General features: G+C 30.4%; 9 non-coding genes across 9 annotated transcripts; 4 read left to right on the top strand and 5 right to left on the bottom strand.

The window, feature by feature from the left end:
* Positions 1–8,527: 8,527 nt before the first annotated feature.
* On the bottom strand, positions 8,528–8,599 carry Trnah-gug. Its single transcript has one exon. It is a non-coding gene; the product is annotated as a tRNA-His (tRNA).
* A 684-nt stretch (positions 8,600–9,283) lies between these two features.
* Positions 9,284–9,355, top strand: Trnah-gug. The gene has a single exon. It is a non-coding gene; the product is annotated as a tRNA-His (tRNA).
* A 292-nt stretch (positions 9,356–9,647) lies between these two features.
* Trnah-gug lies at positions 9,648–9,719 on the top strand. The gene has a single exon. It is a non-coding gene; the product is annotated as a tRNA-His (tRNA).
* Positions 9,720–11,787: 2,068 nt separating this feature from the next.
* Positions 11,788–11,859, bottom strand: Trnah-gug. Its single transcript has one exon. It is a non-coding gene; the product is annotated as a tRNA-His (tRNA).
* A 283-nt stretch (positions 11,860–12,142) lies between these two features.
* Trnah-gug lies at positions 12,143–12,214 on the bottom strand. The gene has a single exon. It is a non-coding gene; the product is annotated as a tRNA-His (tRNA).
* Positions 12,215–12,421: 207 nt separating this feature from the next.
* On the top strand, positions 12,422–12,493 carry Trnah-gug. Its single transcript has one exon. It is a non-coding gene; the product is annotated as a tRNA-His (tRNA).
* Positions 12,494–23,042: 10,549 nt separating this feature from the next.
* On the bottom strand, positions 23,043–23,114 carry Trnah-gug. The gene has a single exon. It is a non-coding gene; the product is annotated as a tRNA-His (tRNA).
* A 466-nt stretch (positions 23,115–23,580) lies between these two features.
* On the bottom strand, positions 23,581–23,652 carry Trnah-gug. The gene has a single exon. It is a non-coding gene; the product is annotated as a tRNA-His (tRNA).
* A 240-nt stretch (positions 23,653–23,892) lies between these two features.
* Positions 23,893–23,964, top strand: Trnah-gug. Its single transcript has one exon. It is a non-coding gene; the product is annotated as a tRNA-His (tRNA).
* The last annotated feature ends 956 nt before the right edge of the window (positions 23,965–24,920 follow it).

The raw sequence follows: 24,920 nt of genomic DNA, 5'->3' as shown, positions 1-24,920 counted from the left end.
ATTTTGTCGTTTGGTTAGTTAGTTAGTTTGTTAGTTAGATAGTTAGTTAGTTAGTTAGTTAGTTAGTTAGTTAGTTAGTTAGTTAGTTAGTTAGTTAGTTAGTTAGTTAGTTAGTTAGTTAGTTAGTTAGTTAGTTAGTTAGTTAGTTAGTTAGTTAGTTAGTTAGTTAGTTAGTTAGTTAGTTAGTTAGTTAGTTAGTTAGTTAGTTAGTTAGTTAGTTAGTTAGTTAGTTAGTTAGTTAGTTAGTTAGTTAGTTAGTTAGTTAGTTAGTCAGTTAGTTAGTTAGTTAGTTAGTTAGTTAGTTAGTTAGTTAGTTAGTCAGTTAGTTAGTTAGTTAGTTAGTTAGTTAGTTAGTTAGTTAGTTAGTTTGTTTGTTAGTTCGATAGTTAGTTATTTAGTTAGTTAGTTAGTTAGTTAGTTAGTTAGGTAGTTAGTTAGTTAGTTAGTTAGTTAGTTAGTTAGTTAGTTAGTTAGTTAGTTAGTTAGTTAGTTATGTATTATGTGCACTAGTTATAGTTTTAAGCCTTCTTACTTTCGGATAAAAACTATTTACACACATTTTAATAAATTAAACTTTAAATATTTCTATTAATTTACGGATCAATACTATTGAATAGAAATATTTAAGTGCTTAATTGATATTTTACCATTGAAAACACATAAATTATAAGATTTAAAAATTAAATTTTACAGATAATTTTCCACATGAATTTGTACTTTAATCCAGATACGAGTATTAATATTATATTATTATGAAATAATAAATATAAAATATTGAATGAATGCATCTTATCTGTGTTGTTTTAGACTCAACATGTGAAACTTTAATTATGCATGCACGAGTATAATTTTAAAAGATTTTGCTTTAAGTAAATACTTTCGAAAGATTTATAAAGTATATACATATGTATATATGTATGTATATACATACATATATGATAGAAAATAGAAAGAAGTGTATGTACATAAGTAAATATGAAAAGAAAACAAACGAACAGAATTTTAAAAGAGTGCAAATATTGGAGTAGAGATTAATGTTAAACAAATCTAAGGAAATATGGAAATATAGAAAACGGCAAAATATATAAAACTATATATGTTTTAAGGGAAATTGTAAAGACCTCAATTCTGTGTGCTGAAGTGATTATCGGAAGTGGACATTATATGGGAGCTGTCTTATTATGGACTGATCTGGAGAAAAAAATTGTCTTAGTATGTACAGGTGACCTCCTCATGTCCCGTAGATATAACACTATCCAACAATTTCGGAAATACTCCAATGAGTGGTCATTATCAATAATATTATTAAATTTTTTAAATGGGATTTGTAGCCAATTATCTAGAGAATCGGTCCAAAAGTCATTATCAATAACATTATTTAATTTTTTAGAATGGGATTTGTAGCCCATTCCAGCCCAGTCCAAAAGTATAAAATAACTTATTAAAAACTAATAAATACAACTAACTTATATAAAGACTAATAAATACAAAAAATAACTGCAGAGACAGTTGTATTCTTGGAAAAGTTGGGTAAGCACATTTGTAAGCTGTTATTATACCCTTCACCTTCGTGAGAAGGGTATATATAAGTTTGTCATTCCGTTTGTAATTTCTATAATATAATTTTCCGACACTATAAAGTATATATATTCTGGATCCTTATAGGTAGCGGAGATGATTAAGCCATGTCCGTCTGTCTGTCTGTCTGTCTGTCTGTCTGTCTGTCTGTCTGTCTGTCTGTATGTTTGTTGAAATCAGTTTTTAGAAGACCCCAGATATCTGCGAGATCCGAATCTTCCATAATTCTATCAGACATACGACCGGCAAGAACGCTATTTAAAATCAGCAAAATCGGTCCATAAATAACGGAGGTATGAGCAAAAAACCGAGACAACCTCTGAAAATTTCATATAAAATTTAGATTTTTTATTCATGCTCAGACAGAAACTGCAAAAAACAAAAACAAAATACATAACAATACGGTAAATATTGTTATTGTAATTTGTTTATAAAAGCAAAGCAGAGCAAGAGCAGCAGAGCAAGAGTAGCAGAGCGAGAGCAGCACTAATGTTTTGTTATTGGCTAGAAATATGAAATTAAGTATGTAGAGCCTGGATTAAGTGAGAACCTATAAAAGGGGACTTTCTGGTACTTTTTCGTTCTTCAAAAGGTATTTTTTGAAATTTCTATAATATTGAACCTAGAAACATGAAATTAAGTATGCATGGCCCGGATTAAGTGAGGACCCAAACAAGGGGAGTTTTTGGTACTTTTTCGTTTTTCAAAAGGTACTTTTTGCAATTTATACAATATTGAACCTAGAAACATGTAATTAAGTATGTATGGCCCGGATAAAGTGAGGACCCATACAAGGGGACTTTTTGGTACTTTTTCGTTTTTCAAAAGGTACTTTTTGCAATTTCTACAATATTGAACCTAGAAACATGTAATTAAGTATGTATGGCCCGGATTAAGTGAGGACCCATAAAAGGGGACTTTTTGGTACTTTTTCGTTCTTCAAAAGGTACTTTTTGCAATTTCTACAATATTGAACCTAGAAACATGTAATTAAGTATGTATGGCCCGGATTAAGTGAGGACCCATACAAGGGGACTTTTTGGTACTTTTTCGTTTTTCAAAAGGTACTTTTTGCAATTTCTACGATATTAAACCTAGAAACATGTAATTATGTATGTATGGCCAGGATTAAGTAAGGACCCATAAAAGGGGACTTTTTGGTACTTTTTCGTTTTTCAAAAGGTTTCTACGATATTAAACCTAGAAACATGTAACTAAGTATGTATGGCCAGGATTAAGTGAGGACCCATGAAAGGGTACTTTTTGGTACTTTTTCATTCTTCAAAAGGTACTTTTTGAAATTTCTATAATATTGAACCTAGAAACGTGTTATTAAGTTCGTATATCCCGGATTAATTGAGAACCAGTAAAAGGGGACTTCTTGGTACTTTTTCGTTCTTCAAAAGGTACTTTTTACAATTTCTACAATATTGAACCTAGGAACATGTAATTAAGTTTGTATGGCCCGGATTAACTGAGGACCCATAGATGGGGACTTTTTGGTACTTTTTCGTTCTTCAAAAGGTACAAAAGGCTTTAAACACATCATGGTGAAGGGTATATAAGATTCGGCACAGCCGAATATAGAACTCTTACTTGTTTTTAAAAATAGTTAGTTATTCCACATTGCTTCAATATTACTTGTCTGCTTACCGCATCAATAAAATTTTTAAAATTGTCATTTTCAGTTCTTACTAGGGATGCCAAACGGGAATTCCCGATTCCCAAAAATCCCGGAATTTTCGGGATTTGAAAGTTCCGAAAACCGGGAATTTTAAAAATGAAATCCCGGGGATTTTCGTGATTTTAAAATCCCGAAGTGTTTTCCCTCTAAATTTATACATTTTAAAATATTTAATAAGAGAATTTTAATAGTTTTTGACTTGATTTGTACCACGCCTTCGATATATTTAATCAATTTATTGTTAAAAATTAATTTTCTGAAATGCGCTTTATATAGGGGCTTCCCCCAAAGCCTCCTATTTGAGGCGATCCTCATAAAATTTGGAGGATAAATTTATGGTCACATAAAATGTATTTACGCTGAATTTCACTATGGCACTAGTCATTTTACGCGGATTGTGGATATTAAAGTCATTTTTTGAAGGGGGGATTTATAAGGAGGCTTGAGTCAAAAGAGGCCTGAAATTTAATAGGGTCTTCAAGGCTAGTATAAAACTTAGTTGTGCCAGTTTTTGTCAATATACGAGTATATTAAACATAATTATGAGCTACTCGGGACAAACCCAATATATCCTCCCACTCCCTCTAAAGTGGTGTAGGATATAAAAAGGACAATAAATAGGCATTGATACTATCGGATATGGGTATATCAGAATATATACTGGCAGTCAACCTGTTAATAAGATGGCGAGATGATATTTCTCTTATTTGGGTAAGAGGACACGATATATAACTGGAAATAATATTGCTAATAACTTGGCAAAAGCTGGAACTACTATGGCTATACTTGATATAGACCAGTTTTGTAGTGTTTCCCTTGTGGCCATTAAAAACCATATATACGATATTCAGCTCAAAACGTTTGGTCACATGAGTGGCATACTTAATGTATTCATATTGTAATATGAAATAGAAAATGTTATTTTTGTCAGTAAATTATTAAGATTTGTTGAAAATTTATTTATATTTTACGGGATTTATAAATCCCGAAAATTCCGGGATCCCGATATCGGGATTCCGGGATTCATTTAAAAATCCCGAATCTCGGGACTTTTAAAAATTAGTTCCGATTGGCATCCCTAGTTCTTACTCATCTTCAAAAATATGAAACAAATATTGTTGGCCTTACATAACAAAACATATTATGTATTATGGTACACTGAAAATAATCCATGCTCAACTTTACGAAAAAAAAAATTCGTAACTTCTATTTTCGTAATATTTACAAAAATTTCGTATATAATACGAAATATTATTTAATAAAACCCTTTTCTATTTTTACGAAAGTACGAAAACCTTTCGTAATATTTTTTATACCCTCCACCACCATCAGTGGTGATAGAGGGTATATATAACTTTGTCATTCCGTGTGTAACACCAAGAAATATTCATCTGAGACCCAACAAAGTATATATATTCTTGGTCCTTATGAAATTCTGAGTCGATTTAGCTATGTCCGTCTGTCTGTCCGTCTGTCCGTCTCTCCGTCTGTCTGTCTGCCTAAAACACGCTCACGTTAAAACTAAGCCAAGGACATCAACCAAATTCACCGAAAATATTTGTTGTTGTCCTAAGCAGTTTGGTATTGAAAATGGGCAAAATCGGTTCACATCGGGAAAAGTTATGAATCAAAATTTGAAACAACCTCGAAAAAAATGTGCATTTTTTACACATTCTGATGTAATTTTATCGAAAACTATGCAAGATAATTCCATAAAAATCGGCATACATTCGTTTCCGCACAAAAGTTTAATATCTGTGGAAAATCGCCAGAATCGGTCCACAATTTCATATACCTCCCATACAAAAGTACATATTCCCGGAAATTTGGTTTTTTGTTAATAACTTCCGTCGTTATATCGATATCTTCACAAAATTTTAGAAATTAAAATTCTATGATAATAGAATTTATTCAGAGGAAAAATTCTTTGGATGGGTCCATAATTGGTCATAGCTCCCATACAAGGTCCCCTCCCGAAAATCACTTAAACGCGCATAACTCATTACTAAATTAAGATATTGATATAAAATTTGGTACATGTATTGCTCTTATATACAGAAATAATTCAATGAAAGCTTTTTTGGATCGGTCCATAATTTTTCATAGCTCCCATACAAGGTCCCCTCCCGAAAATCACGTAAACTCGCATAACTCATTAGTAAATTAAGATATCGATATAAAATTTGGTACAAGTATTGCTTTTATATACTGAAATATAACAATGGAAGTTTCTTTGGATCGGTTCATATTTGGTCATAGCTCCCATACAAGGTCCCCTCCCGAAAATCACTTAAATGCACATAACTCATTACTAAATTAAGATATCGATATAAAATTTGGTACAATTATTGCTTTTATATACAGAAATATTACTATGAAAGCTTTTTTGGATCGGTCCATAATTGGTCATAGCTCCCATACAAGGTCCCCTCCCGAAAATCACTTAAACTCGCATAACTCATTACTAAATCAAGATATTGATATAAAATTTGGTACATGTATTGCTCTTATATACAGAAATATTGCAATGAAAGTTTTTTTGGATCGGTCCATAATTGGTCATAGCTCACATACAAGGTCCATTCCGAAAATCAGGTCCCATCCCGAAAATCATTACTCAATTAAGATATCGATATAAAGTTTGGTACAAGTATTGCTCTTATATACAGAAATATTACAAAGAAAGATTTTTCCGATCGGTTCATATTTGGTCATAGCTCCCATACAAGGTCCCCTCCCGAAAATCTTTTAAACGCGCATAACTCATTACTAAGTTAAGTTATTGATATAAAATTTGGTAAAAGTATTCTTATATACAGAGAAATAACATTGTGAAATGTTTTTCCGGACGGTCCACAATTGATCATAGCTCCCATATAAGGTCCCTTTTAGAAAAACACACATACAAGGTTCCCTTCCGAAAATCAGAAAAAACGCACATAACTCATAACCAAATGTTTATATCCATACATTTAGCAAAACATTGCTCTTATGTACATAAATTCACTATAAAATTGTTTTATGACCGGTCCATATTAGGTCATAGCTCTCATACTAGGTCCAGAAAATCACTTAGATTCACAATATTTATTACCAAGTAGAATTCTGAAATATTGTCTTTATGTACATAATTGGTCATAGCTCCCATACAAAGTCCTTTTACGAAAATCTCCTAAACTCACATTATTTATTACCAAATTAAGCTATTGATACATAATTTGGCAAAAATAATAGTTTTATATACTTCTATTTCTCTTATACTAGGTCCAGCCCCTAAAAGCGCTTTAACCGTATTTAAAGAGCATTATCAATTTGTGTTGACCAAAATTTTGTGTAGAACAAAATTATATATGTATTTGTATTTTGAAAATCTATAAATCTTCCACACACATACAAACATGCAAATTACTAATTTTATAATGTTCAATGAATCTTGGAATTGTAATAGATTTAACTTTTGGGATTTTTTCTATTAAAGACACGATAAAACTTATTTCTACAAATATTTGATCAATTAGAAAAGTAATAACATAGAAGTAGCTGGTGGAGGGTATTTAAGATTCGGCACAGCCGAATATAGCACTCTAACTTGTTTTCTTAAATTTTAGCGAAATTAAACATAATGATATTAATTATATTATGATTAAATAAAACTACAACATTTTTATAAAATTTCAGAAAAAGTATAATATTATTGTCGAATTATTTTCAGAAAAAATGAAAAATTTGATCTAAAAATTAGAAAATTTATTTAAAAATGAACAAAAATGTTTGAATAAATTAATATTTCGTAAATTTTACCATATTTATTCAAAATTTCCTTTTTTCAATTTATGTAAATTAATTTTTTTCAAGAATATTTTGCATTATACTAAAATATTTCATACAATTTCGTATATATTACGAAAGAATTTCGTGGTGCGAAACAACGAACAATTCGTACAATGTACGACATTTTTCGTATATATTAGGCATGGATGTTTCTCAGTGTATGTATGAATATGAATTATGTGCGTTTAAGTATTTTTGGGGATGAACCTTGTTTGGGAGCTATATAATAATGGGCCGATCAGGTACAATATATTCTTATGTACATATTAGAGTTGGGTTTTGTCTTATTATGGTTATTGTTCAATTGATTTTCAGATGTGAGCCTTATGTGGACAAATATGAACCGATCTAGGTTTTAGTTAGTAATACGATATTGATATACTATATAAGATATAAGAGGAGTTATTACCAATATTTATAATAAACTTCTCAAAAGCATATGTAACAGAATTATTGAAGACTTGGACTTAAAAGACACAGTAGTGTCTTCTGCAAACATACACACATACAGGCAGATGGACACTTAATCGACTGCGATATCTATAAGAGTCTACAATATATACATCGTTCTCGCGAAGTTTAAGTTCCAGTCGAATATAGCACCCTAGCTAGGATTTGAATGATTGTTGGATAATTAATCAGTAAACTGAGCCTGTGTGCTTAAAAAATAATTGGAAAATTATCCAGATTAAATACTTATTATTACAAAAACAATAACAATATGTACAGTAATCATAAATTCATCATCGTGGTATTTGAAATATGAAGAGTCGCACATCGAGTGTCATTTTCCCCCGACGAATGTATAATTTATGATCAAAAAATTTTTGCATATTATTATATAGAAATATAAATTAGAATTAAAGCAAAATAAGAATAAATAGGAAAAATTAAAGTTAAATTAAGGAATGTAAATATAATGAGATAATGAAATATAAAGCTCGTAAACATGTAACTATATGTGATCATTTTAATTGCTCAGAAGAGTCTCGAATATGATACACGAATATGATCAAAATGTAAAAGAATGTTAGCTGAACTTAAACGATTTTACAGTATGTATTTTAGTTAGTAAACAACTTATAAATTAACAAATCTTTAGTTATAATAAAATACAAAAGTCCTTATCTCCAATAACAACAATTCACTAGGCGAATAAAATCTTTAACACCTCTGAATTAAAATAAACACTAAAATAATATTTATATAAATATATCTGTGGTTCATACTGATATGATATGAATAAACAAATGTGTATAACAGTCTGTGTAATTACAAGAGTACATTAAGCGTTGAGTGTTAAGTATAAACTTCTAAGCATTAATTGAGTGTAAATAACACGATTTTAAATTAACAACTATTATTTTTATTGAAAATAAATTAATAAATTAAAAAAAATCAACCTCTCCGTGACAATGTTCTAACGAGGAACATTGCCGTGACCAGGATTCGAACCTGGGTTACTACGGCCACAACGTAGGGTCCTAACCACTAGACGATCACGGCTATTGAGGTTATGCCCGCATAGCTCATACAAAGCGTGTTAAAAATAGTATTCAATGATAATAAGTATATGTGAGAGAGAGAGAGAGAGAGAGCGAGGTTATTGTTATTGTCACTGCCGCTAAAGAGAAAGAGTGGAGCTCTCGCTACCACTTACAACAAACAACATTTAGTTGTTGGTGAATGAATGTGAAAGGCATAAATTATTAGATAAAGAAAACAAAATACAACAAAACGCAACAAAATTACTCATGCTTGTGTTTTGAAATAACAGCTAAAGAAACTACATGTTTAGACACGATAGTGTGGTAAAAAATTTTTTGAAAGTCTATTTTATATTTATTGTTTATTGCTTTTGATTTCTTTTTTTTTTATAAGACACAAAAGAAAACCGGCTAATAGATGGTAAATTGTTTAATACAATATCTTGCATGTTTATATAAACTAGCTTTAGCCAATTAAATGTTTATTGCTGTTGTTAAAAATCAAGTTATTTTTAGAAAATTAATGAATTTTTATTAATTTTGATTAAAAGTTTTTATGTATTACCACTACTTTATTAAGAATATATAAAAAGAAAAACTTGTTAGTGATATTTCTAGTATTACGAGTAGTCCAAAAATATCACTGTTAATGAGCTTTAATATAAATATGAAATTCAAGTCCAGCTTCCCAAGGTTTCACATAGCCGTGATCGTCTAGTGGTTAGGACCCTACGTTGTGGCCGTAGTAACCCAGGTTCGAATCCTGGTCACGGCAATGTTCCATGAAGAAACATTGTCACGGGTGAAATCAGTTTTTTACTAGTTTATTTCATAATTTAAGAAATAACACTATTTGGTCATAACAATAAGTATGAATATGTATAGAAATTACGTATTTAAATAATTGTGATCTAAATGTGTAACAAGTAAAGCTTACACTTAATTTTATATTGCAAATCACATTTAAAGTGAAAGTGACTTGAAGTTATTAATTTCTATTTTTAGACCAATTAAATTTCAATTATTTAAAAATTGTTCGAAATAACGGTAATTTATGATTTCACATAGCCGTGATCGTCTAGTGGTTAGGACCCTACGTTGTGGCCGTAGTAACCCAGGTTCGAATCCTGGTCACGGCAATGTTCCTTCTCGGAAACATTGTCACGGGTGAAATCTTTTTTATTTACTCAATCCTCTATAGCAACCGGAACATGTGTGTATGTATAATAATACCTAAAGCAAGTAATAGTTATATTCGGACTATTGCGACATCGTTCGCTTTGGAATTGTATTATTATTTATGAGGTATCGAACCGATTGTACATAGATACATTCTCGTGAAAATCTGTACATTGATTTGGATTCGCATACAAACAGATTGACTCCTGTTATGTTGATATTGTACTGTTATCTCCAAGTCATTCTATCTATCTATCTATCTATCTATCTATCTATCTATCTATCTATCTATCTATCTATCTATCTATCTATGTATCTATCTATCTATCTATCTATCTATCTATCTATCTCCCTCCAACACCATCAGTGGTGATCGAGGGTATATATAAATTTGTCATTCCATGTGTAACACCAAGAAATATTCATCTGAGACCCAATATTCATCTGGGTACTTATCAAATTCCGAGTCGATTTAGCTATGTCCTGTTTGACTGTTCGTCTTTCTGTGTAAACACGCTCATGATAAAACGAAGCATTTAACCAAATTCACCCAAAATGTTCTTCGTTTTCCTAAGTTGTTTGGTATTGAAAATGGGCAAAATCGGTTCACATCGGGAAAAGTTCAAAATTTGAAACAACCTCGAAAAAAATATGCATTTTTTTACACATTCTGATGTAATTTTCTCGAAAACTATGCAAGATAATTCCATGAAAATCACCATACGTTCATTTCTACACAAGTGCTTGATCTGTCCACAATTTCATATACCTCCCATACAAAAGTACATATTCCCGGAACTTTGGTTTTTTGTTAATAACATCCGTCGTAATGTCGATATCTTCACAAAATTTTAGAAATTAAAATCTTATATCAATAGAATTGTTTCAGTGGAAAATTTTTTCGATGGGTCCATAATTGATCATAGCTCCCATACAAGGTCCCCTCCGAAAATCACTTAAACGTACATAACTCAGTACTAAATTAGGATATTCATATAAAATTTGGTACAAGTATTGATCTTATATACAGAAATATTACAATGAAAGGTATTTTTGGATCGGTCCATAATTGGTTATAGCTCCCATACAAGGTCCCCTCCCGAAAAACACTTAAACGCATATAACTCATTACTAAATTAAGATATCTATGTAAAATTTTATACAAGTATTGCTCATATACACAAAAAATATTACTAAGAAATTTTTTTCCTAAAATACAGAGAGAGAAATAATATTGTGAAATGTTTTTCTGACCGGTCCATAATTGATCATAGCTCCCATACAAAGTCTCTTTTAGAAAAAACACACAAACAAAGTATCCTTCCGAAAATACAAAATCTTTTTACTAAAATCTCTTAAACGCACATTACTTATTACCAAATAAAGCTATTAAGTAATACATAATTTGGCAAAAATTCTCCTATACTTGGTCCAGCCTCTTAAAGCGCTTTAACCGTATTTAAAGAGCATTATCAATTTGTGTTGAACAAAAATTTGCGTAGAACAAAATTATATACGTATTTGTATTTTGAAAATCCTTAAATCTTTCACACAAATGCATACATGCAAATTACTATAAATCTTGGAATTGTAATTAGTTTTAACTTTTGGGATTTTTTCTATTAAAGACATGAAAACACATATTTTTACAGTAGCTGGTGGAGGGTATTTAAGATTCGGCACAGCCGAATATAGCACTCTAACTTGTTTTTTATATAAAAAGAATTAATTCAAAATTTTCTAATTCAATTCACAAATCATTCACTAATTAATTCAAAAATTAATGATACATTCACAGCTCTGACATGTATACATCCTCCCATCAACAGCCTTACCTAGATAATTCTGTGGTTAGAGGTAGGTCTATCTATCCATCTATCTATCTATCTATCTATCTATCTATCTATCTATCTATCTATCTATTTATCTATCTATCCATCCACATATTCCGATTTTTCAGATTTCGTTTAGAAATTTATTTTAGTAAAAAACAATTTCACCCGTGACAATGTTCGCGTACGGGAACATTGCCGTGACCAGGATTCGAACCTGGGTTACTACGGCCACAACGTAGGGTCCTAACCACTAGACGATCACGGCTATGTGAAATGCTATAAATAGATTTTACCGTTAATTCAGTTCAATTTAAATAATACACAGACTTTTCTTCAAAAAATTATGAATTAAACTTTAACTGCTGATTCAGGAGGTAAGTAGAAAAAATATTATTTACTCTTGGTAATTGTGGCTATATATAGCTTAGACTTCATCCATATCCATAGAATTCATTTACATATTCAACATTTAAAGTTATTTTCTTATGAAGTTTTAATATCATAAAAATACAAATTCCACCCGTGACAATGTTTCCACGAAGGAACATTGCCGTGACCAGGATTCGAACCTGGGTTACTACGGCCACAACGTAGGGTCCTAACCACTAGACGATCACGGCTATGTGAAATCTTAAGGTAATGAATATTTCAGCTATTTATTAACTTGAACTTGATTTTTTAACAGTTCAAATACAATTAAATCTTAAAATTACTTAATTACCTTTAAAATCCTTTCACTTTTTCTTATAATTGTACCAACTAAAAAAAGTTTATCTGAGATAATTAGTTCAGAAAATAAAATTTTCATGGAAACAAGTTTTCACATAGCCGTGATCGTCTAGTGGTTAGGACCCTACGTTGTGGCCGTAGTAACCCAGGTTCGAATCCTGGTCACGGCAATGTTCATTTGCGAGAACATTGTCACGGGTGAAAATTGTTAACTTTTTTATGTGTTATAGTTTAATTACCATTGCATTTCATGAAAATGCAATAAACTTATTTTTATTTTACTATGAACAGGAGGAGTATTTCTGTGGACAATGACGATTGTATTGGTTTGTGGAATAGTCACACAATCAACCTTAGACCTACCTACTACTTACATACGTATAATATTCATAATGATAATGAGATTTCAGAGCTGATGTTACTACTGGCTCTTTGTTGGTTTATCAGTCTGCTAAAAATAATACAATTCATATTTTTCAATATTATCCACACATTATTACAGACAGTAAAAGCCTTAAATAGAGGCTAAACCATACAGTTCCTATTAGATATTTTAAAAATCTCCCTTTTTAAGAACTTCCCCTGTAATGGCGTTTTTTACCATAAATATTCTGTAAATAAACCAGTTTTCAACATGGCCTAACCAGCAAGCAGTCAATCAGTTACCGAGGCAGTATCCAAGTTATAGTGGTCATGGTTATCACTGTTGGTTGTTAATGTAGACCCACATGTGTATACGATTGGAATAGAGAGTAAAATACTAGAGTGAAGTTGAATTGAGGTGAAACCAAATAAAAGACCTAAGGGAATGCAGCTGGGTAATAAATTCTGAACAACATTTACATACACACAACAAAACACAAATGTAACGAAATATTGTGCACAATTTGTCGCCATATTTATTCATTCATTGATTTTACAATTCTTCGCCCTCCCCCAAAACCAGCGTGAAAGCATCCGAATTTATACAATTACTAGCATACCCTGGGTGCTTCGCTACCCTAACTATGTTCAATATCGTAAAAATATCAAAAAGTACTATCGGAAAAACGAAAAAGTACAATGATCTCTTTCAATAAATTCTAATTTAATAAGGAGCGTGTGTTCCGGTTAACCATTATAAAGAATTCATTTGAATAATAGAAAAGTACCAAATAGTTCCCACTTCTACAATATTATTCAGTCAAGACCATGTATGTTAAAATTAATGTTCCTAGATTGAATATTTTAGAAAATTAAAAAGTACAATTTATGGGGTAAGAAGTACTAAAAAGTTGTCTCTTAAAGGATCTTATTCAATGGCGACCGTGTATGTTTAATAATCATGTGTTTTCAGTTGATATTAAAGAACAAACATTTGAAGGAAGAAAAAGTACCAAAAGTGGAATAAAGTTTACCTAAGTGGAAAGTACTAATAAAAAGAGTACAATGTTTCCCCTTTTCGCTTAAAAGTATACAATTTCGAGAATTAAGTTTACAAAAAGTTCCGTATTTAAATCTACATATATATCACAGATAAAACTCAAGCGATTCAAATATGCATTCATTTATTCCAGAAAAAATGTGCTTTAAAAAAGGTACCAAACAATTTACTCGAATTTGGTCCTATATAGGCCTTAGTACTCGAATTCCAAAATAATATACCAAAAGCTTATTTTGTGAGAGTAAATAAACTACTTTTTGAAATTTTATAAAAGTTGGCTCAATGAGTTTTAATAAAATTAAATTTCCCGTTTCCCCCTTTTTGGTACTTTTTTACCCAGTGAAATACCAAAAATTTTATTACATTAAATATTACAGAGTTTGTACTATTCGTCAGTAAAAGACAGTTTATAATTTTATTTTCAGCGCCTTTATTTTTAACAAGTTCGTTCTTACTCGTGTATTTTACAACTAACCTACCGACTGCCATATTTTAAAAAAGTACGAAACAGGTGTCCCATAATTTTGAGAGATGTATACAAAATATTTAGAAAATTAGTTTAAAAGTTATATAAAAAGGTACCAAAATCACCTTTGTTAAACATTTTTACCCCTTAAAAGTACAAATTTCAAAAAAGTACCAGACACCCATATGCTCATTTTAAGAGTAGATACAGGTGCATTTAAAATTTTTCTTGTATCACTAATATTATGTAAGATATTTAAGAAACCCTGTTTTACCCGTTTTTCCCCTTTTTACCCGTAAATGTGCAAATTTCCAAAAATCCCTCCTTAGTGAATCCACATAACCAAAAACACATCAACTGTCAAAATTTCATGATTCTAGGTTCAGCCGTTTGGGCTGTACGATGATAAATCAGTCAGTCAGTAACTCTACTCTTTTATATACATATATATAGATAGATATATAATTATAATGCTAAATGACCGTCAGGTGTATTAAGTGTTGGAAGGCAGAAGAGAAGGTAGTTTTCATAACTAAATAATAAATGAATGTTTATATTAATATAAACTCTAGTTTATAATAAAATATTATGATTATTGCAATTATAATTGATATGTATGAGGTGGTATTTATACAAAAGGAGGTATTCAACCACAAAAACCGCAAATAATGACAATTAATTTGAGATACGGGTCATATATAGACATAGAAACAGCAGCAGCTAAGCATACAAAACAATTAAATTTATTTGAATTCGAAATGAATTAGATAAATTAGGTAGTTAGCTAAAAACATGTATTTCAATTATTTCAAATACATATTGGGGGCATATATTCAATAGTTGTTATCTCATATTTTCATGAAAATGAAATTTTGAGGGCAAAATGTTTAGTAAACGTTTCCGCTGCATCCGTGATAGAATTTTTAGATATTACAAAACATTGTTGGCAACTTTATAGCATTTTGAATGTTCTCTAAGCTTAGAAACACACAAATTTTAAAAGCTAAACTATATATTCCAAAACTTGCTTTAAATTCTATTAGTTTTCATCATTTTTATACCCTCCACCACCATCAGTGGTGATAGAGGGTATATATAACTTTGTCATTCCGCGTGTAAGAAATATTCATCTGAGACCCAACAAAGTATATATATTCTGGGTCCTTATGAAATTCTGAGTCAATTTAGCTATGTCCGTCTGTCTGCCTAAAACACGCTCACGTTAAAACTAAGCCAAGGACATCAACCAAATTCACCGAAAATATTTGTTGTTATCCTAAGCAGTTTGGTATTGAAAATGGGCAAAATCGGTTCACATCAAGAAAAGTTATGAATCAAAATTTGAAACAACCTCGAAAAAAATAAGCATTTTTTACACATTCTGATGTAATTTTCTCGAAAACTATGCAAGATAATTCCATAAAAATCGGCATACATTCGTTTCCGCACAAAAGCTTAATATCTGTGGAAAATCGCCAGAATCGGTCCACAATTTCATATACCTCCCATACAAAAGTACATATTCCCGGAAATTTGGTTTTTTGTTAATAACTTCCGTCGTTATGTCGATATCTTCACAAAATTTTAGAAAATTTTTTTTGGATGGGTCCATAATTGGTCATAGCTCCCATACAAGGTCCCCTCCCGAAAATCACATAAACGCGGATAACTCATTACTAAATTAAGATATCGATAAAAAATTTGGTACATGTATTGCTCTTATATACAGAAATATTACAATGAAAGCTTTTTTGGATCGGTCCATAATTGGTCATAGCTCCCATACAAGGTCCCCTCCCGAAAATCACGTAAACTCGCATAACTCATTAGTAAATTAAGATATCGATATAAAATTTGGTACAAGTTTTGCTTTTATATACAGAAATATTACTATGAAAGCTTTTTTGGATCGGTCCATAATTGGTCATAGCTCCCATACAAGGTCCCCTCCCGAAAATCACTTAAACTCGCATAACTCATTATTAAATCAAGATATTGATATAAAATTTGGTACAGGTATTGCTCTTATATATAGAAATATTACAATGAAAGCGTTTTTGGATCGGTCCATAATTGGTGATAGCTCACATACAAGGTCCATTCCGAAAATCAGGTCCCCTCCCGAAAATCATTACTCAATTAAGATATCGATATAAAGTTTGGTACAAGTATTGCTCTTATATACAGAAATATTACAAAGAAAGATTTTTCCGATCGTTTCATATTTGGTCATAGCTCCCATACAAGGTCCCCTACCGAAAAACTTTTAAACGCGCATAACTCATTACTAAGTTAAGTTATTGATATAAAATTTGGTACAAGTATTCTTGTACCAAATTCATAGCTCCCATATAAGGTCCCTTTTAGAAAAACACACATACAAGGTCCCCTCCAGAAAATCACTCACACGCGCATAACTCATTAGTAAATTAAGATATCGATATAAAATTTGGTACAAGTATTGCACTTATATATTGAAATATAACCATGGAAGTTTCTTTCACTTAAAGGCGCATAACTCATTACTAAATTAAGATATCGATATTAAGTTTGGGACAAGTATTGCTCTTATATACTGAAATATTATAATGAAAGATTTTTTCGATCGGTCCATATTTGGTCATAGCTCCCATACAAGGACCCCTCCCGAAATTCACTTTAATATTACAATTAAAGATTTTTTGATCGGTCCATAATTGGTCATAGCTCCCATAAAAGGTCTCCTCCCGAAAATCAGTTAAACGCGCATAACTCATTACTAAATTAAGATATCGATATTAAATTTGGTACAAGTATTGCTATTATATACAGAAATATAACAATGAAATATTTTTTCGATCCGTCCTTATTTGGTCATAGCTCGCAAACAAGGTCCCCTCCCGAACATCACTTAAACGCGCATAACTCATTACTAAATTAAGATATCGATATTAAGTTTGGTGCAAATAATGATCTTATATACAGAAATATTACAGTGAAAAATTTTTTCGATCGGTCAATATTTGGTCATAGCTCCCATACAAGGTCCTCTCCCGAAAATAACTAGACGCACATAACTCATTACTGAATTAAGATATCCATATATAGTTTGGCACAAGTGTTGCTCATATACAGAAAAATAATATTGTGAAATGTTTTTCCGATCCGTCAATAAGGGATCATAGCTCCCATATAATGTCCCTTTTAGAAAAACACACATACAAGGTTCCCTTCCGAAAATCAGAAAAAACGCACATAACTCATAACCAAATATTTATATCCATACATTTAGCAAAACATTGCTCTTATGTACATAAATTCACTATAAAATTGTTTTATGACCGGTACATACTTCGTCATAGCTCTCATACTAGGTCCAGAAAATCACTTAGATTCACAATATTTATTACCAAGTAGAATTCTGAAATATTGTCTTTATGTACATAATTGGTCATAGCTCCCATACAAAGTCCTTTTACGAAAATCTCTTAAACGCACATTACTTATTACCAAATTAAGTCATTGATACATAATTTGGCAAAAATAATAGTTTTGTATACTTCTATTTCTCTTATACTAGGTCCAGCCCCTAAAAGCGCTTTAACCGTATTTAAAGAGCATTATCAATTTGTGTTGAACAAAATTTTGTGTAGAACATAATTATATATGTATTTGTATTTTGAAAATCTATAAATCTTCCACACACATACAAACATACTAAATTACTAATTTTATAATGTTCAATGAATCTTGGAATTGTAATAGATTTAACTTTTGGGATTTTTTCTATTAAAGACATGAGAAAACTTATTTCTACAAATATTTGATCAATTAGAAAAGTAATAACATAGAAGTAGCTGGTGGAGGGTATTTAAGATTCGGCACAGCCGAATATAGCACTCTAACTTGTTATTTGTTACAAAACATGTTATATTACTTTCTTGTAAATTTTTAAAATGGAGTTTAAGATACGGTCGTAAAAATATTGTTAAAGAAACAAGTTAGAGTGCTATATTCGGCTGTGCCGAATCTTAAATTCCCTCCACCAGCAAGCTTTTTCTTATACGGATGTCATGACTTATTATAAAAAGATCATGCAGATGCCAAGAATTAGGAGAACGATTTGTGTATTTTTCCAACATCAGTATTTATAGTGAAGTAAATATGTTTGAGTGATTTTTGAAACGATTTAAATCAGAAGTATGATCAATATTAGGCCAGTTTGAAAACATTTTATCAGAATGATCTATCTATACACAGAACATACTCATTTTATCGAAATATTATCATTTAATAGTGAAATTTTGCATTTATGAAAATTTTATCCCGAAAACTTTGATTGTCAATTTACGTTTAAATATTTTTCAGATATGGACTATGTTTATAATTCATTTTAAAATTCTGTATCTATATCATTATTTGGTAATTAATATTGTGAAACTAAGTGATTTTCTGGACCTAGTATGAGAGCTATGACCAAATATGGATCGATCGTAAAACAATTTAATAGTGAATTTATCTATATAAGAGCAATATTTTTGCTAAATGTATGGATATCAATATTTGGTTATGAGTTATATTTTTTTCTGATTTTCGGGAAGGAACCTTGTATGGGAGCAATGACCAAGGATGGACTGATCGAGAAAAATTTTTTAAATAACATTTATCCATATAAAAATAGTACTTATGCCAAATATTTTATGGGTATCACTATTTGGTAATGAGTTATGTGCTTTAAAGTGTTTTACTAAAGGGACCTTGTATGGGAGCTATGATCAATTATGAACCGATCGGAAAAAATTCACAATATTATTTCTCTGTATATGAGCAACATTTGTGCCAAACTATATATGTATATCTTAATTTAGTACTGAGTTATGTGCGTTTAAGTTATTTTCGGGAGGAGACCTTGTACAGGAGCTATGACCAGTTTTGGACCGATCCAAAAAAATTTCGTGGTTATATTTCTGTATATAAGAGCAATATTTGTACCAAATTTTATATCAATACCTTAATTTAGTGATGAATTTTATGCGTTTAAGTGATTTTCGGGAGGTGACCTTGTATGGGAGCTATGTCCAATTGTGGACCGATCGGAAAAAAATCATATTAATATTTCTTTATATGAGGGCAATACTTGTACCAAATGTTATATCGATATCTTAATTTAGTAATGAATAATGTGCGTTTAAGTGATTTTCGGGAGGGAACCTTGTATGGGAGCTATGACCAAAAAATATCACAGTAATATTTCTTTATATAAGGCAATACTTGTACCAAATGTTATATCGATATCTTAATTGAGTAATAAATTATGTGCGTTTAAGTGATTTTCGGGAGGGGACCTCGTATGGGAGCTATGTCCAATTATCGACCGATCCAGAAAATTTTTACTCTGAATGAATTCTATTGATATAAAATTTTAATTTGTGATATTTTGTAAAGATATAAACATTGCGACTGAAGGTATTAACAAAAAAAAAAAACAATTTTTCGGGAATATGTACTTTTGTATGGGAGGTATATGAAATTGTGGACAGATCCTGGCGATTTTCCGCAGAAATGAAGCCTTTGCGTAGAAACGAATTTATGGTGATTTTTATGCAATTATCTCGCATAGTTTTCGAGAAAATTACATCAGAATGTGTAAAAAATGCTTATTTTTTCGAGGTTGTTTCAAATTTTGATTCATAACTTTTCCCGATGTAAACCGATTTTGCTCATTTTCAATACCAAACTGCTTAGGATTATAATAAATATTTTCCGTGAATTTGGTTGATCTCCATGGCTTAGTTTTAACCTGAGCGTGTTTTAAACAGACAGACAGACAGACGGACATAGCTTAATCGACTTAGAATTTCACAAGGACATAGAATATATATACTTTGTTGGGTCTCAGATGAATATTTCTTGGTGTTACACACGGAACGACAAACTTATATATACCCTCTATCACCACTTATGGTGGTGGAGGGTATAAAAATCTTAACCAACTTGCGAGGTTACTTTGCGTTTTTTGCTCTCCAGAAAACATGTGTTATTTAATACCCCGTTCACACGAAACAATTATTCGTCACCAATTTACTAACAGAATTTTAAAATTCGGCATACCAAATTACCGTTGCAAATTACACAAGCTGTAGGTAATTCAGTTTAAATTCAATAGGAATGAATTAGTATTAACTTTAATTATTATTGGGTATTTGTTATAATTAGCTGTTTGTTTTCATTACTTGGTGACAAAAAAAAAATAAACAAAATTACAAAAAATTAAAATATTAATTTGTTTAAATTAAAAATACAAACGTATTTTTGTATCAAACACTTAGTACATCTATTTCAAAAACTATCAAAATAATGAATGTAATAAACAATGACTATTTGTGTGAACATGGTATAAGATAAAGACTATTTAATATAATGTCTTTATATGCACTCATATTTGATATACAAATTTTTAATAACAATAATTAAATTTTGTTAAATCATGGTTTATTACGGCCACAACGTAGGGTCCAAACCACTGGACGACTGGAGTTCGAAGAGTAGTCTCCAAATAGTCAATTGTCTTCCTCATATGACAAGCCCATGTAAAAATAACCCGATAGTGGCCTAGGTTTATTTCTAGTATACATATGTACCAGAGCTGTAAATGAATCATTCATTTTTGATTTTAATTCGTTTACGAATTGATTTAATTTTAAATTGATTCCTATCGCAAAAATGAGAATTGAATGAAATTTGAATAAATTCAAGTGAATTTGATAAAGAATTTCAATTCATTTCTAATTCAAATGAATTTATCAAATGAATTGCAATTAATTTCCAATTCATTTGAATTTATTTTTAATTAATTCAAACGAATGAAGTTAAAAATGAGTTACAATCAATTTCAAAAGTAACTTGTTTTTATTTTAATAACAAAACGACAAGGATTCTTTCTGTAGATAAATCTAAGTGTAATTTTACTTATAAAATCAATTCAAATGAATTGGAAATTAAGCGCCAATTTATTTTTCTAATTCATTTGAATTAATTCAAAATCAATTCAATAAAATTCCAATTCATTTGAATTAGAAACGAATTCAATTGACAAATTCATTTGAATTGGAAACGAATTCAAATTAATTTTTACCAAAATAATTTGAATTGACTCAATTTTCATTCAATTTTTATACCCTCCAACACCATCAGTGGTGATCGAGGGTATATATAAATTTGTCATTCCATGTGTAACACCAAGAAATATTCATCTGAGACCCAATATTCATCTGGGTACTTATCAAATTCCGAGTCGATTTAGCTATGTCCTGTTTGACTGTTCGTCTTTCTGTGTAAAACACGCTCATGATAAAACGAAGCATTTAACCAAATTCACCCAAAATGTTCTTCGTTTTCCTAAGTTGTTTGGTATTGAAAATGGGCAAAATCGGTTCACATCGGGAAAAGTTCAAAATTTGAAACAACCTCGAAAAAAATATGCATTTTTTTACACATTCTGATGTAATTTTCTCGAAAACTATGCAAGATAATTCCATGAAAATCACCATACGTTCATTTCTACACAAGTGCTTGATCTGTCCACAATTTCATATACCTCCCATACAAAAGTACATATTCCCGGAACTTTGGTTTTTTGTTAATAACATCCGTCGTAATGTCGATATCTTCACAAAATTTTAGAAATTAAAATCTTATATCAATAGAATTGTTTCAGTGGAAAATTTTTTCGATGGGTCCATAATTGATCATAGCTCCCATACAAGGTCCCCTCCCGAAAATCACTTAAACGTACATAACTCAGTACTAAATTAGGATATTCATATAAAATTTGGTACAAGTATTGATCTTATATACAGAAATATTACAATGAAAGGTATTTTTGGATCGGTCCATAATTGGTTATAGCTCCCATACAAGGTCCCCTCCCGAAAAACACTTAAACGCATATAACTCATTACTAAATTAAGATATCTATGTAAAATTTTATACAAGTATTGCTCATATACACAAAAATATTACTAAGAAATTTTTTTCCTAAAATACAGAGAAATAATATTGTGAAATGTTTTTCTGACCGGTCCATAATTGATCATAGCTCCCATACAAAGTCTCTTTTAGAAAAACACACAAACAAAGTATCCTTCCGAAAATACAAAATCTTTTTACTAAAATCTCTTAAACGCACATTACTTATTACCAAATAAAGCTATTAAGTAATACATAATTTGGCAAAAATTCTCCTATACTTGGTCCAGCCTCTTAAAGCGCTTTAACCGTATTTAAAGAGCATTATCAATTTGTGTTGAACAAAAATTTGCGTAGAACAAAATTATATACGTATTTGTATTTTGAAAATCCTTAAATCTTTCACACAAATGCATACATGCAAATTACTATAAATCTTGGAATTGTAATTAGTTTTAACTTTTGGGATTTTTTCTATTAAAGACATGAAAACACATATTTTTACAGTAGCTGGTGGAGGGTATTTAAGATTCGGCACAGCCGAATATAGCACTCTAACTTGTTTTTTATATAAAAAGAATTAATTCAAAATTTTCTAATTCAATTCACAAATCATTCACTAATTAATTCAAAAATTAATGATACATTCACAGCTCTGACATGTATACATCCTCCCATCAACAGCCTTACCTAGATAATTCTGTGGTTAGAGGTAGGTAATAGGCTTTACTTAACTAATGGCGGTCAGCCATATTTTAAAACCGGGAAGTATCAACAGGTTGCTTCAAAATGAATCGGTTTTAAAGCAAATTTTTATGAGGTACAATTGTTATTGCAGTCATAAAAACACAATTTCACCCGTGACAATGTTTCTTATAAACATTGCCGTGACCAGGATTCGAACCTGGGTTACTACGGCCACAACGTAGGGTCCTAACCACTAGACGATCACGGCTACGTGAAATCTTGTTTAACGATTACAAAAATTATAAACTTCAATTAAAACAAAAATATATTTTGAGTTAAAGTAAGCCATGACCGTCTAATTGTTATCCTAGACCAGTATTTTAAATAATAATTTCGAAATATTTAGAGGGGTTATTCTGGGGACAAAAGCAAATATGGACATATCCTTATACATATTACAGGTGTTTATGGCTATATTATATTTATTCATGCATAATTGCACCGTAATACTTATTAGTGTTTATAAAGTGAATTTTTAACTTCAAGTAATTTTCTTTGTATAGTTGCTAGAACAAATTAAAATCGACATACTATGCCCAAAAAAACCTACTTTTAGTAAAATCTTGTTTGCATAATTTTAACTGCGCAGCATTTAGTAATTCTTTAATATTAATTAAACTTTCTCTTAATAAAAATAGCAATTTCACCCGTGACAATGTTTCCTTAAGGAACATTGCCGTGACCAGGATTCGAACCTGGGTTACTACGGCCACAACGTAGGGTCCTAACCACTAGACGATCACGGCTATGTGAAATCTTATTATCAAAGAAAATAAATAATATATTTTAATTTTGCCAAAATCTATTAAAACATTTTTTTTTTCTTTCAAAAAAAATATTAGATTTTTAAAGGTTTTACCACAAAAAAGTGAAAGGTTTAAAAAACTAATTAACCACATTAATATTTAATTGTATGAAATTATTAAGAAAATACATTTGGGAATTATTAAATTTCATAAAATAACGCCGCTTTAAGATTTCACATAGCCGTGATCGTCTAGTGGTTAGGACCCTACGTTGTGGCCGTAGTAACCCAGGTTCGAATCCTGGTCACGGCAATGTTCAAACAGAACATTGTCACGGGTGAAATTATCATATTTTACCTAAACATAAATATCGTCAGTTGATATAGGTCAAAATCTCACTTAGTTATTTAAAGAAGTTCATTCCTAAAACATCGTAAAACTTTCGCCTTACTATTCTGACATATTTATACTGTTTTGAGGCTTGGAATTATTCCAACCTTTAACATAGGCCGAACAAAATTTAAAACTAAGATCAGTTTATACTTTTCTAAAGGATTAAGAAATCGCTTTATGGTTTTCGCCTTTTTCATAAAATTTCAAGCAATTGCCTTAAAAAATATTAAAATGTCAAATATTTTTTATTTTTTAATTACAATTAAAAGTAATTGTAATTGGATGCACTTGAATTACAAGTAATTGTAATTGAAAATGTAGTCGTTACTCCTCATGCCGTATTCGGATGCTTTAACTCTCCAGACATATAAATCTGTTCAGATCACTTTCTGTTCCCTTTAACAATATGTATGCGCAAAATTCACAAATCATAATTTAAGTCTGATATAATTCAGAACATATTTAAAGATAAGATATTTAAGGCTACAATTCAGAAATATATAAAAAGTTGAAAAATATCAATAAAATTCAATTGGAAATTATCGGAAAGCCGACTTTTTTTTCAACTATAGAATCACTACATACCTAGTAGCAAACTGTATGTAGTAACTGTAAAAATGGGAATGGAAGGATAATCTCACAAAAAATTTCCTTATATTTTTTATAATTTCCTAAAACGAAAATTCCCACAAATTACTATGAGGTTGTGACCTAGGATTTAAAAAACTGCGCGAATAATAATTCCCTTAAAATTAAACAAATTCACCAAAAGTACCACAATAATCCTAGAAGTAATAAAAATCCTTTTAAATAAATTAAAATTAAACAAACTCACCAATAGGAGCATAAAAACCCACCACTAATCAAAAAATATT

This window comes from Lucilia cuprina, chromosome 2 (genome assembly GCF_022045245.1).
Source record: "Lucilia cuprina isolate Lc7/37 chromosome 2, ASM2204524v1, whole genome shotgun sequence".
Taxonomy (NCBI): domain Eukaryota; kingdom Metazoa; phylum Arthropoda; class Insecta; order Diptera; family Calliphoridae; genus Lucilia; species Lucilia cuprina.
This window is presented reverse-complemented; position numbering and strand designations above follow the sequence as displayed.